Genomic DNA, 17,094 nt, shown 5'->3' on the forward strand with positions numbered 1-17,094 from the left:
AACATCGGTCCACTCCATCAAGTACCTCCCTCACAAAGAGTCACAATTTTGAATAATTACAACTCTCATAAAATGTGATTATGATTGCCTTCAAATGTCACATATCCCAATAATTTTTGAATAAATTTAACTCTTACAAAATGTGCTGTAAAAGACCGATTGTCTTAAAATTTCACACATCTCAATATTTTTATAAACCTAAGATCTGGTGTTAAGATGGAATATATCAGTCCACTCCTTCTGGTACCTCGCCACAAAAGGTCGAAATTTTCAAAAAAAAAAAAAAAAAAAAAAAAAAAACTAAAAAATCTTATCTACACAGAAAGAGAAGCGATAATTCGATTTTGCTCCAACTTTCCAAATCCTAATATTTGCGTCAGTGCTAGGTCAGGTGCGGAAATGGACAATATCGGTCAACACGGTCAAGTACCTCCTCCGCAAAGGGTCAAAATGAATAATATAAATAATTGAATAATTACAACTCTTAAAAAAGTGATGAAAGATTCCGATTGTCATCACATTTCACACATCCCAATATTTTTATTAACTCAAGCTCTGGTATTAAGGTCGAATATATCGGTCCACCCCTTCTGGTACCTCCCCCACAAAGGGTCAACATTTTAAATATCCATGAAGCTAATAAAACGCGAAATTAGCATCCGGTTCCATTCAAGATTTTGGACATCTGAATACTTCTATCTACACAGGATCTGTTATAAAAGAGGCAGAGATCGCACCATTCCTTCTGGTACCTCCCCCACAACGAGAAACTCAACGACCCATATTCGACGGACCCATCTGGCAACGCCATAACTTTTGACAGAGATGTCACATCGCTTAATGACATACCGCGTTTAAAGCATCAGTCCAAGCAGATTTTTACCATGAACCAATACAGGCCACGCGAGCGCTCTGCAAAAGTTGAAATTTACAAGAAGTCAATTGTTAAAACTCAACGTGCTTTTAAAACATTAAAAAATGTGAAGTGCGCCTTCTAAGAACAGCATTAAGCGTTTATACGAAAAAATTTCGACTGGTAAGGCTCTTATTAATCCGAAGAGGCCATATAAAGGTCGACCAAGGCGATCGGCCGAGAATATCGCTGCCGTACGAGCCAGTGTTGAGAGGTCCCCAAGAACATCCCAAAAACGCCGTTCTCAGCAGTTGGGCATGGCTCGGTCCACTTTACAACGGATTATTCGCATTGATATGCATTTGTTCCCGTACAAAATTCAATTGACGCTAAGAATGTTGCCTGCGGACAAGCCTCGTCGATTGGAATGGGCCCAAAGAGTCATCGGTCCGTCGAATATGGGCAACCCTTATATCGACCTTAAAATTTAATATAATCATAGAGTAAAATTCGCAGAAAAAATATAAATTGGAACCTTAAAAGCTATGCACCTCTTTGAGGAAATGAAACTAATTCCATGTAATTACCCAGTCATCATTTTTTGAAATTTTCAATCATATTCGAGTCTTTTTTGATCCGGTTGCGCGATTTAAAGGCTGGAATATGAGCGCATTTTCTGATCATAAAAGACTTATTTGTCGGGAGAAAAACGTGACCTCCCGCGACTCTTCTAAATAAATCGCATATGAGTCTTCCTCTAGATTAGTTAAGAGTCTTTTCGAACATTTTCTGATCGTTCTACAAGTCTTTTTCGAGTCGTTTTCTAATCATTTATTGCGCTAAAACGCTTAATTTTTGAATCTTTTTCGAGTCTTTTTTAAATCATTTTCTGATCATTTACGAGTCTTAAGTGAGTAATTTATTAGTCTTTTAAGTGTCATATATTACTCATATGTATATTCATTTAGGGGTCTTTTTTGAGTCCCCTTTGTCTTAATTTCGACTTATATGAGTGTTTACGATTCTACGAATCACGTACGTGATTTCTAAATATTCAGATGTATCGCAAAAAAAAAAGAATTTGATTATATATGTTCATATAAAAATTTATTTAAAATAATTCAGCTTTTATTGTAAAAAATATAGTACAAAATTAAAAAAGAAAATAAAAAAAATGAAATCAAAAAATTAAAAAGCAGGAACTGCAATCGGACCATTTTCTTTTTGTAACGCGGTCTCTAGCGTGAACAAAATGTTTTTGTAGAATAGTGTTCATATCCTTGTCGTTGCTTGAGTATTTGAGATGACAAATATCTGAAATAATATATGTACAAGCCTGTCCATTTACCAACTTACTTTTGATTACTGTAACTAAATAACACTTTTCTGCACTCAGATTTACCCTGTCCCCTTTCAGCTGTATTGACAGGCTAATTTATCTGAAAAAAAAACCTTCCTGGGAATACTTTATCAAAAAATTATATAAGTATTAATAGTTTATAAAGTAAACAATTTTCTATACTTACAAATCAAGTTCTGTCTCATTTTGCTGCATCAATTCACGTTTGTAGACAAATTAAATTTTCTGCCTCTTATTTGCCATCGTTTTTTTTTTTAGCCTTTTCTATTTCTGTAATTTAACTTGCTGACATTTTCTTTATAAAAATTAATAAAAAAGAGATAAACGTGCACTTTTTCATATTTTTCACTTTTCAATATTATACACTTTTGCTGTTGACGCTTCCACGCACTTTTTATAAATGAACAATAATTCAACTTTTTGATAGTCAGTCCAGAAACAAAATGATCCTTGCATAACAAAACAAGCAGCATTTATACACTTATCTGTGCAAAATATGATAAAAAAATACACAATTTTGATCACTTTTCAAACAGCTGCAAGATCTGTTTAAGACTAATCATTTTTCAATCTCTAGATGATTGCTATATGATAATAAATAACGGAAAAATAGTCACATTTTGCACAATTCAATGATTGATTTGCGATTCCGCTAAATTTTGTTGTTGTATATTAAACTGATCTCTTTTTACTCATTAGAGAGAGTCAGTTAATCATTTTTTGGTCACCAAAAGGACTCGAAGAACACTCACCAAAGTGATTTATTCACAAACAATCTTCCAAATGCTACCTGGGTAACCCCTTACCAGAAATAGTTTTTGATGAACAACAGTATCTCTTCTAAAATAACAATCAATCGTTATTACATTTTTAAATATTTTTAACTTATTTTGATTACCTTAATTTTAATATTTTTTTTATTTGCCTTCAATATTAATTTCAAGATAGAAACTTTTGCAAAAAATAAATTCTTGATACGAAGTATTTTCCAATGTATTCCGAATAGTCTGTTTTAAATTTTATAAAATGAGACACGACTTAGAACTGAAAAATCATTTGGTCTGAATATATATTTATATAAAAGCGACGGTTTATTTCTTTGTACCACTATTTTCTTTCACCCATTATTGACTTTATTTCCGAACGGCTGTTTTTCCGCTACATCCATTGCATTATATTTATCGCCAATATGATGATAATACATTAAAGTTAATGCACAATTGTTTTTTGTGTACATTTTAACTATTTAAACTATAGTTTTTCAAGCAGAATTGGTATTTATCCATATTTGTTTGAGTTATTCATTTAGAGAAAAACAAATGTTATTTCTTTTTTAATGCTGAATACAAAGAATAAAAATACAACATGTGTTTTTTTTTGGGGGGGTATCTGGTGTGTCTGTACTTTTGTGTTTTTTTTTTTTTTGGGTTTTTTTGTGGAGCAATGTCGTATTTACCCTCCAAAAAAAGAAAGAATGACATATGGAACAAATAAAGCAAAATGTTTGCACGCTTAATGCAGAAAACAGAACAAAAACCAGTAAAGAAAGTTCTAAAGTCGGGCGGGGCCGACTTTATGATACCCTACACCACTTTGCTAATTTAGTAGAGCTCCGCATAACAATTAAAAGTTTTTATGGGAGAATTCAATCATAGACGCTATGATTATAATTATAATTTAAAGTTCAAAGGACTAAATATGCCGAAGCATTTGTATCTTTTAAATTCGGACTTGTATTGCCCATTTGGTGCACAATTAATTTCAAATCGAATGAAGATATATATGGCAGCTATATCCAAATCTGAACCGATCTTGATAAAATTTGGCACAGATATTTTCGAGCTGTATATCATATATTTCCCTGAATATCGTTGTTACGGAGTGCATATTACGACTGTGGGTAACAAATATAACAAATCGGATGAACAATATGTATGGGAGCTATAGCTATATCTGAACCGATCATCACCAAATTTGGCATATTAGCTTCTAGACTCAATTCGGTCGTATTTGCCATATTCCATCCCATTTAGGCAAATATTAGACGTTTGGTGCACAATAAAATGTAAATCGGACGAAGTTATATATGGAAGCTATATCCAAATCTGAACCGATCTTGATAAAATTTAGCAAATGTATTTCTGAGCTGTATTTGATATATTCCCCCAAATATTGTTGTTGCAGAGTGCATATTACTGCTGCGGATGAACAATATATATGGGAGCTATAGGTATATCTGAACCGATCTTCACCAAATTTGGCATATTAGCTTCCAGCCTCAATTCGGTCGTATGTGCCAAATTCCATGCCATTTGGACAAATATTAGATGTTTGGTGCACAATAAAAGGTAAATCGGACGAAGTTATATATGAGAGCTATATCCAAATCGGAACCGATCTCGATAAAATTTGGCAAAGATATTTCTGAGCTGTATTTGATATATTTCCCCAAATATTGTTGTTACAGAGTGCATATTACGGCTGCGGAGGACAAAAATAACAAATCGGATGAACAATATATATGGGAGCTATAGCTATATCTGAACCGATCTTCACCGAATTTGGCATATTAGCTTCTAGACTCAATTCGGTCGCATGTGCCAAATTCCATGCCATTTGGACAAATATAAGACGTTTGGTGCACAATAAAAGGTTAATCGGATGAAGTTATATATGGGAGCTATATCCAAATCGGAACCGATCTTGATAAAATTTAACAAATGTATTTCTGAGATGTATTTGATATATTTCCCCAAATATTGTTGTTACCGAGTGCATATTACGGCTGCGGAGGACTAAAATAACAAATCGGATGAACAATATATATGGGAGCTATAGCTATATCTGAACCGATATCGATCAAATTTGGCATACTTATTTTCAGGCCTAGTTTGGTAATTTGGTTGTATGTGGAAAATTCCATACTACTCGGACTGATATTACACATTTGGTGCACTATAAAAGGCAAATCGGACGAGGATATATATGGGGGCTATATCTAAATTTGCACCGATTATCTCCAATTTCAATAGGGTTCGTCCTTGGGCCAAAGAAATGATTTGTGCAAAATTTCATCTGGATCGGGTAATAAATGTGAACTGTACTTTATTCACAAAAATACATGGACAGGAGGACAGACGGACGGACATGCATAAATCGACTCAGAATATGATTCTATGCAGATCATCCAAAGGAACTATGGGTCTATCTCCTTTCCTTTTGCCTCTTACAAACAAATGCACAAAGACATAATACCCTGACCACCTTGTGGTGTAGGGTATAAAAACAAACAAACAGAAACACATTAACGTATTACGCCCCCCAAAAATGAAAAACGAAAACTCAAATCAAAGGCAAAAATGTGGCAAAAAGCTGTGCGAAAAGCCGTTACACATTAAATGCTGACTTCAAACAAATCAGATACCAAGTTTTTTTTTTTTTTCATTTCGAAATGAAATTGTCAACACAAATGTTTTCCAATGAAATTATTTTCTTTTTTCGCACTCTCTCATTCTTCGGTTATGGGTTTTCTGCGAAATTGGATTTTAGAATTTTATTACACCAGGAGGCCCTTGCAAAGGTCAGCTGGGGTAATTACGATTTGTTTTTTTTTTTTCTTTTTGGGGGGGGTTAACTGTCAGTCTGTCTAAATTTAGATTGTCTCATTAAAAACACCTGTCCAGCCCATTTGAGCGCCTCCGCCTCTTCCAAAGAACAACAACAACAAAAAGCTGTAAACAAAAGACAACTCAACTACGCAAATTGCGTACAACATACGCCCAAAGTGTAATTAGAGAATTGTTTAGTTTTTTTTTGTTTTGCTCGTTCTATTGTCAACCAGCTGATAATTTTGTGTTTCAGCGCTTACAACAACCACTCCAATGACCACAACAAATTTGCCAGACAACTAGACATTTAGGAGATTGAAAATAGCGTGAGAATGTAATTATAATTGTCCAGGTTTTAGATGGTGTTTTTAATTGTTAATAATAGTAGTAATCGCAATGTTCTTTACGAGGTTGTTGTTAATGGTACTGGACAATATGCCAACAACAAAGAGTATGGGTGTAGGCCTAAATTCCGTAGGTCCTACGCTTTAAAGGTTTCAATACTAAGTTATGAAAATAAAATAACACCACAAGGACCCATACTTCCCTTTGATGATCTGCATAGAATCACTTTCTGAGTTGATTTATGCATGTCAGTCCGTCTGTCCGTCTGTGAACAAAATGCAGGTCGCATTTATTATCCGATTGAGATGAAATTTTCCAAACAATATTTGTTTGGTCCAAGGACGAACCCTATTGAAATTGGAGATACTCGGTAAACATTTAGATATAGCTCCCATATAGATCTTCGTCCGATTTGTCTTTTATTGTGCACCAAACGTGTAATATCAGCCCGAATAGTATGGAATTTTGCATATACAACCAAATTAGGCCTGAAAATAAGTATGCCAAATTTGATCGATATCGGTTCAGATATAGCTATAGCTCCCATATATATTGTTCATCCGATTTGTTATTTTTGTCCTCCGCAGCCGTAATATGCACACTGTAACAACAATATTTGGGGAAATATATCAAATGCAGCTCAGAAATATCTTTGCTAAATTTTATCGAGATCGTTTCAGATTTGGATATAGCTCCCATATATAACTTCGTCCGATTTACCCTTTATTGTGCACCAAACGTCTAATATTTATCCAAATGGCATGGAATTTGGCACATACGACCGAATTTAGTCTAGAAGGTAGTATGCCAAATTTGGTGAAGATCGGTTCAGATATAGCTATAGCTCCCATATATATTGTTTATCCGATTTGTTGTATTTGTTACCCGCAGCTGTAATATGCACTCCGTAACAACGATATTCAGGGAAATATATCAAATACAGCTCAGAAACACTTTTGCTAAATTTTATCGAGATCGGTTCAGATTTGGATATAGCTCCCATATATAACTTCGTCCGATTTACCCTTTATTGTGCACCAAACGTCTAATATTTGCCCAAATGGCATGGAAGTTGGCACCTACGACCGAATTGTGTCTTGAAGGTAGTATGCCAAATTTGGTGGTTTTTTCTATTTGTTACCCACAGCCGTAATATGCGCTCCATAACAACGATATTTAGGGAAATATATCAAATATAGCTCAGAAATATCTTTGCCAAATTTTAACGAGATCGGTTCAGATTTGGATATAGCTCCCATATATATCTGTATCTGATTTCAAATTAATTTTGCACCAAATGGGCAGTACAAGTCCCAATTTAAAAGATACAAATGCTTCGGCATATTTAGTCCTTTGAATTTTAAATTATAATTATAATCATAGGGTGTATGTTTGAATTCTCCCATAAAAAACTTTTAATTGTTATGTGGAACTCAATACAAACCAGTAAGGAAAGGTCGGGCGGTACCCTACACCACTATGTTTATTTAGTAGAGCTACCGTAACAAAAAAATTATATTGGACATTTATGTAAAGAAGTTCCGCATAGTGCATGATATGACTTCGATAAGGATTACATTTAAAAATATCTCTAAGAGAAATAGCTTTACTGGGCCGAGTTTCACCAAATGGTAAAATTCGCTTGAATATGAAAAAAATTATCCAATCTGCAACAAAGTCAAAGGCCATAATTTTTTTATATTTTTTTAAATTTTATTGAATGAAAGCAAAAAATATCAGAAATAGCATCAAATTGTAGAATAAGTTTAGATTGTTCGCATTGGTCACCTTTGGCACGAATTATGGTCTTCAAACGGCCAATGAAACCGTTACACGCTGCCCAAATATTGCTCTGCGGTATTTTGGACCATTCCCAACGAAGCGCTTTCTTGAGGTGACTGACACTTTGGTATTTTTTAGTGCCAACCTTGCTTTCCAAAACACTCCAGACGCAATAGTCCAACGAATTGGAATCCGGAGATTTTGGTGGCCATTGTGCGCTGGAAATGATGCGAGGATTTCATTCTTGGGTGGCGCGTGCTGGTACCTTTTGGAATGTCCAAGGTCTGCCTGCCAAAATGTTTGCGTGCCCAAGGCTTTAATACACCCTTCAGAATATTTTCGCGTCAATATTCGGCATTTATTCTGATGCCACGGTCGATTAATACGAGCTTAGAACGACCATCGGCTGTTATGGCGGCCCACACCATCGCCATGGCCGGCACTTGAGTTCTGGTGGCCAACCGAAGGTGCACATTTTCAGCTGACCTCTTTGGCAAGTAAACTCGATGATTTTGTTTGTATACAAACTGCCGGACAACGAATATTTTCTCATCGGAGAAAATCAAATTCGGCAGTTTACCACTTTCGGCCAAGCGAAGCAACTCTTTAGCTCTTTTGAGTCTATTTTCTTTCTGTTGCGGTGTAAGTTCTTGAACTTTTTGGAATTTCAATGGCTTTACCCCAAGCTCGTTTTTCAATATTTGCCGAATGGAATATAGCGATATGTTCAGCTCACGAGACATTTTTCCAACCACTGCGACTGGGGTTTCCATCAGGTTTTCGAACTCCATTTGGTGTACAATAATCCTGATATCGAATAAAGATATACATATATGATATATATTCAAATCTGAACCGATCTTGATAAAAATTTAGGGATTTATTTCTAAGCTGTATTTGACATCTGGTACCAAAAATCATTGTTGTGAAGTGCATGTTACGCATGTGAGGAACTTAAAACCGATTTTCAGCAAATTTGAATTACTTGTTTCTAGGATGAATTCGGTCGGATGTGCCAAAATGTAGTCCATTTGGATTGATATTGATCATTTGGTGTACAATTAACCCGAAATCGGTTGAAGAAATATGTATATGGGAGCTATATCTACATTTTAGACCGATGCTCACCAATTTCAATAGGGTTCGTCCTTGGGCGAAACAAATATTGTCTAGGCTGTAGTATCCACTACGAACTTAAAATACCAAATTTCAAACAATTATTAAAGAAATTCTAAAAAACTCTCTCTCAATAGTCAAGGTCGAACAACATTATCTCATTCCCAAATTGAAGTGTTTATATTATCAGTTGTTCTCCTCATTCTAGCGAAAATCCAAACAAATTTAACTTACCCACCCCCGCCCCTTCCCGCTTCTCCAAAATACATTTTACAAACATTTGAAATCTTTAATAATTGGAACAAGTATTTCATTCCGCTCATTGTTGTCTGATTAGCCTCAAGCTGTTTCTTTTGAAATGTTTAATGCCGGCAATTAGCTATGATAATGTTACGCCTTTTTTTCAAACGAAAATTTCAATTTGTTGTTGTTTTAGTTGTTGCTGCTGCTGCTGTTTGTTTATTAAACAAAAACAAATGTAAATAAATAAACATGGCAAGTAGAGGGGGGTGGTTGGAAGACGACAGGTGGACAAATCTAGCGACCGGCTACCAACAACAACTAATGATATCAAGTGGCAGTGTGAAAAAGATAAAACAAAAAACATAAATACATTTAGATTATTTCAATTGCCGTCTTGGAAGGGGGGGGGGGGTGTCGATACCCCCAATGGTAATCACGATAAGATGTCATCGCTTGGGCCTTAAGTAGCTGCTTTCAAAAAGACAAATCAAACAGAAAGAAAGCGGGAATATTTTAAATAAAAAAATATGTTTGCTTTTGTTTTTTGCTACTGCTTCTTAATAAAATATTTTTATTTGACATCAAAGATAAATGACAACAAACATATCCTTGTGTATCCTTTGAAAATAAAAGAAAACGAAAAAAAAAGAAATGTATTAAAGGATCAAAGAAGAGGCAACGAAAAATACAATTACAATTAATTCCCAAAGGATTTGTGGCAATGCAAAAAAAAATCAAATTTTTATTGTTTCAAAGAAATAACAAACCCAAGGATGGTGGCTTGAAATGAATAATGCAATAAAAATGGATGTTAAATCTTTCAAATTTTGACATATTTCATGACATTCTTTTGCATAAATTATTCAGTTCACGGCTTGCGTATTTCCCTAAATTTTCCCATCGAATTATTCATTTAAATGCCATTCAATGTCATATCCATAGTCATACGGAAATATCCTTAGTCATATGAAAGAACAAGTAAAAACGGAGCTAAGTTGGGCCTGGCCGAACTTTTAATATCCTCCACCATTTTGAAGGAACTTGAAAATTTTCAAACAACTTCCGGAAGCTAGCACTAAAATGAAAACTGTTATATGGAGACTATCAGGGCTGTCATAGAAACCAATTTTGTCACTATTGGTTTTAAAAACGACAAGAAAAAATGATTTGGTGTCATGAAAATCAATGTTATCGGTTTTATTTTCGAATTCGAATTTTATCGGTTTTGGTTGTCATAGAAGCCAATGTTATTGGTTTTGTTATTGGAAATAAACCAAGTTGCTTAGAGCTGTCACTTTTCATTTGCTTTGGATTTTTTTAACAATTTTTAAAGGATATTCAAAGGACTAAAAATGTGGATTTTTAAACAATTTTTAAAGGATATTCAAAGGACTAAAAATGTGGATTTTTTAAACAATTTTTAAAGGACTAGAAATTTGGATTTTTTAAAAAATATTTTAAAGGATATTTAAAGGACCATAAACGTGGATTTTTTAAAGGACTATAAACGTGGATTTTTTTAAAGATTTTTTAAAGGACTATAAACGTGGATTTTTTAAAGATTTTTTAAAGGACTATAAACGTGGATTTTTTTAAGATTCTTTAAAGGACTATAAATGTGGATTTTTTAAAGATTTTTTAAAGGACTATAAACGTGGATTTTTTTAAGATTCTTTAAAGGACTATAAATGTGGATTTTTTAAAGATTTTTTAAAGGACTATAAACGTGGATTTTTTAAAGGACTATAAACGTGGATTTTTTTAAGATTTTTTAAAGGACTATAAACGTGGATTTTTTTAAGATTTTTTAAAGGACTATAAACGTGGAATTTTTTAATGGTTTTTAAAGGACTATAAACGTGGATTTTTTTAATGGTTTTTAAAGGACTATAAACGTGGATTTTTTTAAGATTTTTTAAAGGACTATAAATGTGGATTTTTTAAGGATTTTTTAAAGAATTTTTAAAGGACCATAAACCATAAATCTGCAAAGCAGCTTTATGAGTAAGTTCACAATAAAAAAGTGTACTTATGCTATCTCCGGCAACTCCAGTGGGTTGCTGAAATCTCTAAGAGCTTTTCTCGTGACCTTTTCTGAGCGTTCTTCGTCCAACAACACAAAAACTACCACTACTGATGCCATCTTACTTTATTTATAGGGACTTATTCCTTTTTTTATTTACTTTACTTTTACTGATATATCAATGACAAATAAACAAACAACACATGTAAACAACAACAGCTGTTTCGACCATTGGTTTTATTTACATTCGAAATTGACAAAACCAACTTGGTTTCATGACACCAAATGAAACCAACATTGGTTTACAAAAACGACAATAAGCAAAACCGACATGGTTTCTGTGACAACCCTGTATATGAAGAATTTTATACCTGCTTACGAAATTTTTTGTTGTAGTACCCATTACGAACTTCAAATACGAAATTTGTTACAATTCCGATGAATAATGTCGCTGTAATCATTAAAATACCGAGTATCGGGATGTACCGTCATATGGGGGCTATACGAAGACGTGGACATGGATACAAAAATTGTTGTCATAGCACTCATTACGAACTTCAAATACGAAATATTGAAATAATTGTGATAAATAATGTCGCTAAAATCATGAAAATACCGAATATCGGGAGGTACCGTTTTAATAGGAGCTATACGAAGTGGACCTGCATACGTATTTTTTTTCCATAGGTTGTAGTAACCTTTAAGATCTCCCAATACGAAGTTTTAAACGATTCCGATGAAAAATGTTGCTGATATCATCAAAATACTGAATATGGGGAGGTACCGTTATATGGGGGCTATTCGAAAACGTAGACCTGCATACAAAATTTTTTATCATAGGCTGTAATACCCATTACGAACTTTAAATATGAAATTTTAAATAATTCCGGTAAATAATGTCGCTGAAATCAAGAAAATACTGAATAGCGGGAGGTACCGTTACATGAGGGTCCTACAAAAACGTGGACCGACACGACCCATTTACGAACTTAACCTGCCTACTGGTAAACTATGTATGTGTTCAAATTTTAGCCTTGTATCCTAATTCGTGATAGCGTGATTACAACAGACAGACAGACGGGCGGACATCGCTAGATGATCTTAAAATTTTACGCTGATCGAGAATAAATATACTTTGTAGGGTCTATTATGAATATTTCGAGGAGTTGCAAGCGGAATGACAAAGTTTATATACTCTCGAACCTACCTATTTTTTACCTATTTATTTTTTTTAAAATTCAAATTTATAGCCCTGATGGTCTTTGAAAAAATATAGCTTAAAAATCAACGTTTCTAGCCCTGATAATCCACTATTTCAAATTGGATGGTACCTCAAAATATGTTATTTGAAAATGCACGTTTATAGCCTTGATGGTCCTCAAAAAATATGCTTAAAATATCCACGTTTCTGGCTTTGATGGTCGTTGATAAAATATTCTTTAAATATCCAGGATTCTATCTCTGATTATCCCTCAAAAAGTATTCTTTAAAAATCCACGTTTCTGGGCCTGGCGGTCTTCAAAATAATTTATTAAAAATACACGTTTCTCGACCTGACGGACTTAAAAAAAAATCTTTAAAAATACAAGTTTCCGGCCCATAAATCAACGTTTTTGGTCCGGACGAACTTCGAATAAATATTCTTTAAAAGTCCAAATTTCTAGCCCTGATGGTCCGTCAATTTTTTTTAAATCCACGTTTTGATCCTGACGATGTTCGAAAAAAATATTCTTTAAAAATCCAAATTTCTAACCCTGATGGTCCGACAAAAATGTTCTTTAAAAATCAAAATTTCTAGCCCTGATGGTCCGACAAAAAATGTTCTAGTCCTGATGGTCCGTCAAAAAATTTTCTTTAAATCCACGTTTTGATCCTGACGATGTTCGAAAAAAATATTCTTTAAAAATCCAAATTTCTAACCCTGATGGTCCGACAAAAAATTTTCTTTAAAAATCCACGTTTCTGTAGCTGACGATCTTCGATATTTTTTTTTTTTAAATCCACATTTCTAGACCTGATGGTCCGTCAAAAAATATGGCAATCTTCGAAAAAATTTTCTTTAAAAATCCACGTTTCTGGTCCTAACAAACTTCGAAAAAATGTTCTTTAAAAATCCAAATTTCTAGCCCGATGGTCCGACAAAAAATTTTCTTTAAAAATCCAAATTTCTAGCCCTGATGGTCCGACAAAAAATTTTCTTTAAAAATCCACGTTTCTGGACCTGACGATCTTCGATTTTTTTTTTAAATCCACATTTCTAAACCTGATGGTCCGTCAAAAAATATTCTTTAAAAATCCACGTTTCTAGCCCTGATAATCCACTTGATGAGGATGGTACCTCAAAATATGTTATTTGAAATTCACGTTTCTGGCCCTGACGGTCCTCAAAAAATTTTCTTTACAAATCCTAGTTTCTAGCTTTGATAATCTTTCAAAGAAAATTTCTTTAAAAATCCACGTTTCAAACTCCGATGGTCTTTGAAAAAATATTCTTTAAAAATTCAAGTTTCTAGCTTCGATGGTTTTTGAAAAAAATATTCTATGGAAATTCAAGTTTTTAAGCTCTGATGCTCTTTGAAAAATTTCACGTTTTTAGCTCAGATGGTCCTTCAAAAAATATTCTTTAAAAATCCACATTTCTAGCTATGATGGCCTTTAAAAAAATTCTTTAAAAATCCACGTTTCTAGCTTGGATTGTCCCTCAAAAAATATTCTATGAAAATCCACGTTCAAAGCACTGATGGTAGTTGAAAAATATTCTTAAGATATCCAAGATGGTCCTTCTTAAAAATCCAGATTTAGGGTCTATATGGCCCTGCAAAAACAATTCTCGAAAAATGAGACCTGACAATGATGTTGCTTCTTAAAATATTCTTCAAAGATCCACGTCCATTTTATCCAGAAAAAATATTACTTTAAAATACACGTTTATGATCCTTATGGTCCATCTTAAAATATAATTTAAAAGTTCGGGGTTATAGCCGTCATGGTCCTTAAGACGTTTTTCTTTAAAACTTCACGTTTATAGCCTTGATAGCCTTTCTTTAAATACTTTTTAAAAACCCATAGTTATAGCCCAAATGGACCCTGATTTTTTTAATGCAGACTTACAGCTCTGATGGTCCTCCTTAGTTTATTCTCTAAAAAATCTGACGGCCCTTTTAAAACCATTTTAGCTTAGATTTTTTTTTTTAAATATTCTATGGAAATTCAAGTTTCTAAGCTCTGATGCTCTTTGAAAAAATCCACGTTTCCAGCTCTGATGCTCTTTGAAAAATATTCTTTAAAAATCGACGTTTCTAGCTATGATGGCCTTTGAAAAATATACTTAAAAATCTTTGTTTCTAGCTTTGATGGTCTTTAAAAAAATGCAGACATACAGTTCTGATGTTCCCCCTTAACATATTCTATAAAAAATCCGACGGCTCTTTTAAAACTATTCTTTGAAAAAATCGCATTTGTAGCGCTGATGGTCCCTCCAAATATATTCTTTAAAACTTTTTTTAGAGCCCTCGAAAAATATGCATAATAACCTTAAAATTTTAGGCACATGGCTCTAATGTACCTTCTTAAAATATCATCATTTCAAGCCCTTGTTGGCTTGAATGATTTGGGTAATTATTTTGACTTTAGGCAGAAGTATGCTTAGTCCTGGTATGTAGTACAATTACTATTCCAAACATCTCAATAAGTGACCCGCATTTCCATTCTCCAAATATAACTTGCAGCCTTGTCATTATCGCCGTACAAACTTCCCTAATTGCATTTGCTGTTCACCAACCGTCACTTGTCAAACACTTGTGAATGGGGTCAATATCCATTAGTTATGCTCCGAATGTTGCGATAATTCATATCTATTTGAAATGTGTATCTGCTCGTAGGTAGTTGATTGCAGCGGCGGCAGCAGCAGCAGCAGTTGCGTTTTATGTTTGCTTTCAATATTGCAAAACATTGGCAATCGCGCTGGTGCCAACCCCAGCAGCCCAGCTAAGCTCTAAAACTAAGCCAGAAACCGCCCAAGCTCTTTTATTTTAATGAAGACTAATGGTCTGGAGGTTGGCTAGGTGGGTATTAAGACCAACCAACCAGCCACCCAAGCAACCAATCATTATAACGGCCTATCATTCTTCAGCTTCAGCTGCCTGGGAGCTGTGGTAGCTGTGATTTACTTAAACAGAAAGAAAACAACAACAGAAAATAATTACCTGGATATTGCTGTGGCTTTGGATGTGGCAGCAATGAGTAGTGCGTTGCGTTGCTTGGCTGGGCTGGGCCTGGTTTGATGGTGTCTTTGCAGGAATCGTATGTTTTGGGGAAGGAAACTCGTTGTTGTTGTGGTTCTTCTACTTGTCGTCCTTATATCCTCTGGTGTTGTTGATGACGCTGCTCCTGCTGCTCCTACTGCTGCTGATGATGATGAGTTTCTTATGAATGTTTTTCACTGGAAAACCAACAGTAGCAACAACAACAAGGACACCAGTGTGGAAAAGCTAACAACATTTTCATTTTGAACGGCAACGTTGGGCTGCACCTTGTGGCAAATTTTGAACTTTCTACTCCTGTTCGACTCCTTGCTATCCTTATGACGTTAAGGGATATTGTAGCTGTTATTATCCCAGTTCCTGGGTGGGGGGATTGAAATTAAAATACCGGAAGGAAGGATGGAGCACGAAATATGCGTGAGTGGGGAGCGTGGGTTTGTATTTCTATATTAATTTGAGAGTTATTTTCTTATTTTGTTTTGCTTTTCTGTTGAGGGAAGAGAGAAGACAGCTTTAAGGTTTTATAGACGTCAATGATACACACACATGGTCACAAGGCGCAACCGAAAACAGCAAAAGGACACAGCACACAAAATCGATTTTTCACATTTGGTATTTGCCCACACGTGTGTTTCGCTGTGTGTGTGTGTGACCAACAATCTACACAACTACCATCGTTGTTAACACACTCTTCTTCTTAGTAGTCCTTTTTCGATTTGTTTTTCGGCTCCGTGTTGTTATTTTTTGATTTATATTTTGATTTTTTTTCTATTGTTGTTATTTTTAGAATTTGTTAAACGACGCCGTTTTTCTTTTGACTTTTTCCAAAAGACTTGTTTGACGTGTACGCGTTTCCAGCGTTGGCGTTTATTTTTCTTTCTCTTTTCACCGTTAAGCAACAATCTGAATTACAATGTGTGTGTACTATTTTTATTTCTTGATTTAATTGAATTTAATTAAATTTGATTAGAGCCTGGCCTGCTTGAGCTGTTGAATTGTAACACATTCTCCTAAACAGTGACGATAAGAAGTTTGAGTATGGATCTTTTGTGAAATTTTGGATTTTCTATGTAGCCACAAATTTCCTCAAATATATTCATTGAAAATATTCTTTACAATCCACGTTTATAGCCCTGATGGTCCCTTAAAAAATATTCTTTGAAAATCCATTCCCTCACAAAATATTCTTTCAAAATCAAAGTTTCTGGTCCCTCAAAAATATTCCTTGAAAATTCACTCCCTCACAAAATATTCTTTCAAAATCCACGTTTATAGCCCTCACGATCCCTTAAAAATATTCTTTCAAAATCCCTGATATCCTCAAAATCCACGTATAGACCCTCAAAAAATATATTTCAAAAATCCACGTTTATAGCCCTCACGATCCCTTAAAAATATTCTTTCAAAATCCCTGATATCCTCAAAATCCACGTATAGACCCTCAAAAAATATATTTCAAAAATCCACGTTTAGACCCTCAAAAAATATTTTTCAAAAATCCA

At 34.3% G+C, this 17,094-nt stretch overlaps 1 protein-coding gene across 5 annotated transcripts in view; it reads right to left on the reverse strand.

Moving 5' to 3' along the window:
* The window catches only part of LOC101897349 (alpha-1,6-mannosyl-glycoprotein 2-beta-N-acetylglucosaminyltransferase), a 99,833-nt gene that overhangs the window by 78,660 nt on the left and 4,079 nt on the right, over positions 1-17,094 (reverse strand). For 2 of the 5 annotated variants that reach the window (XM_059129623.1, XM_059129622.1), the window contains exon 2: positions 15,536-16,079. The gene's annotated coding sequence lies outside the window, so the exon portion shown is untranslated. Of the gene's footprint in view, positions 1-15,535; positions 16,665-17,094 lie in introns of those variants that run through there. The other 3 variants (XM_059129625.1, XM_059129624.1, XM_059129626.1) reach the window with 3 other exon arrangements.

This window comes from Musca domestica, unplaced genomic scaffold, assembly GCF_030504385.1.
Source record: "Musca domestica strain aabys unplaced genomic scaffold, Musca_domestica.polishedcontigs.V.1.1 63, whole genome shotgun sequence".
Classification (NCBI taxonomy): Eukaryota; Metazoa; Arthropoda; class Insecta; order Diptera; family Muscidae; genus Musca; species Musca domestica.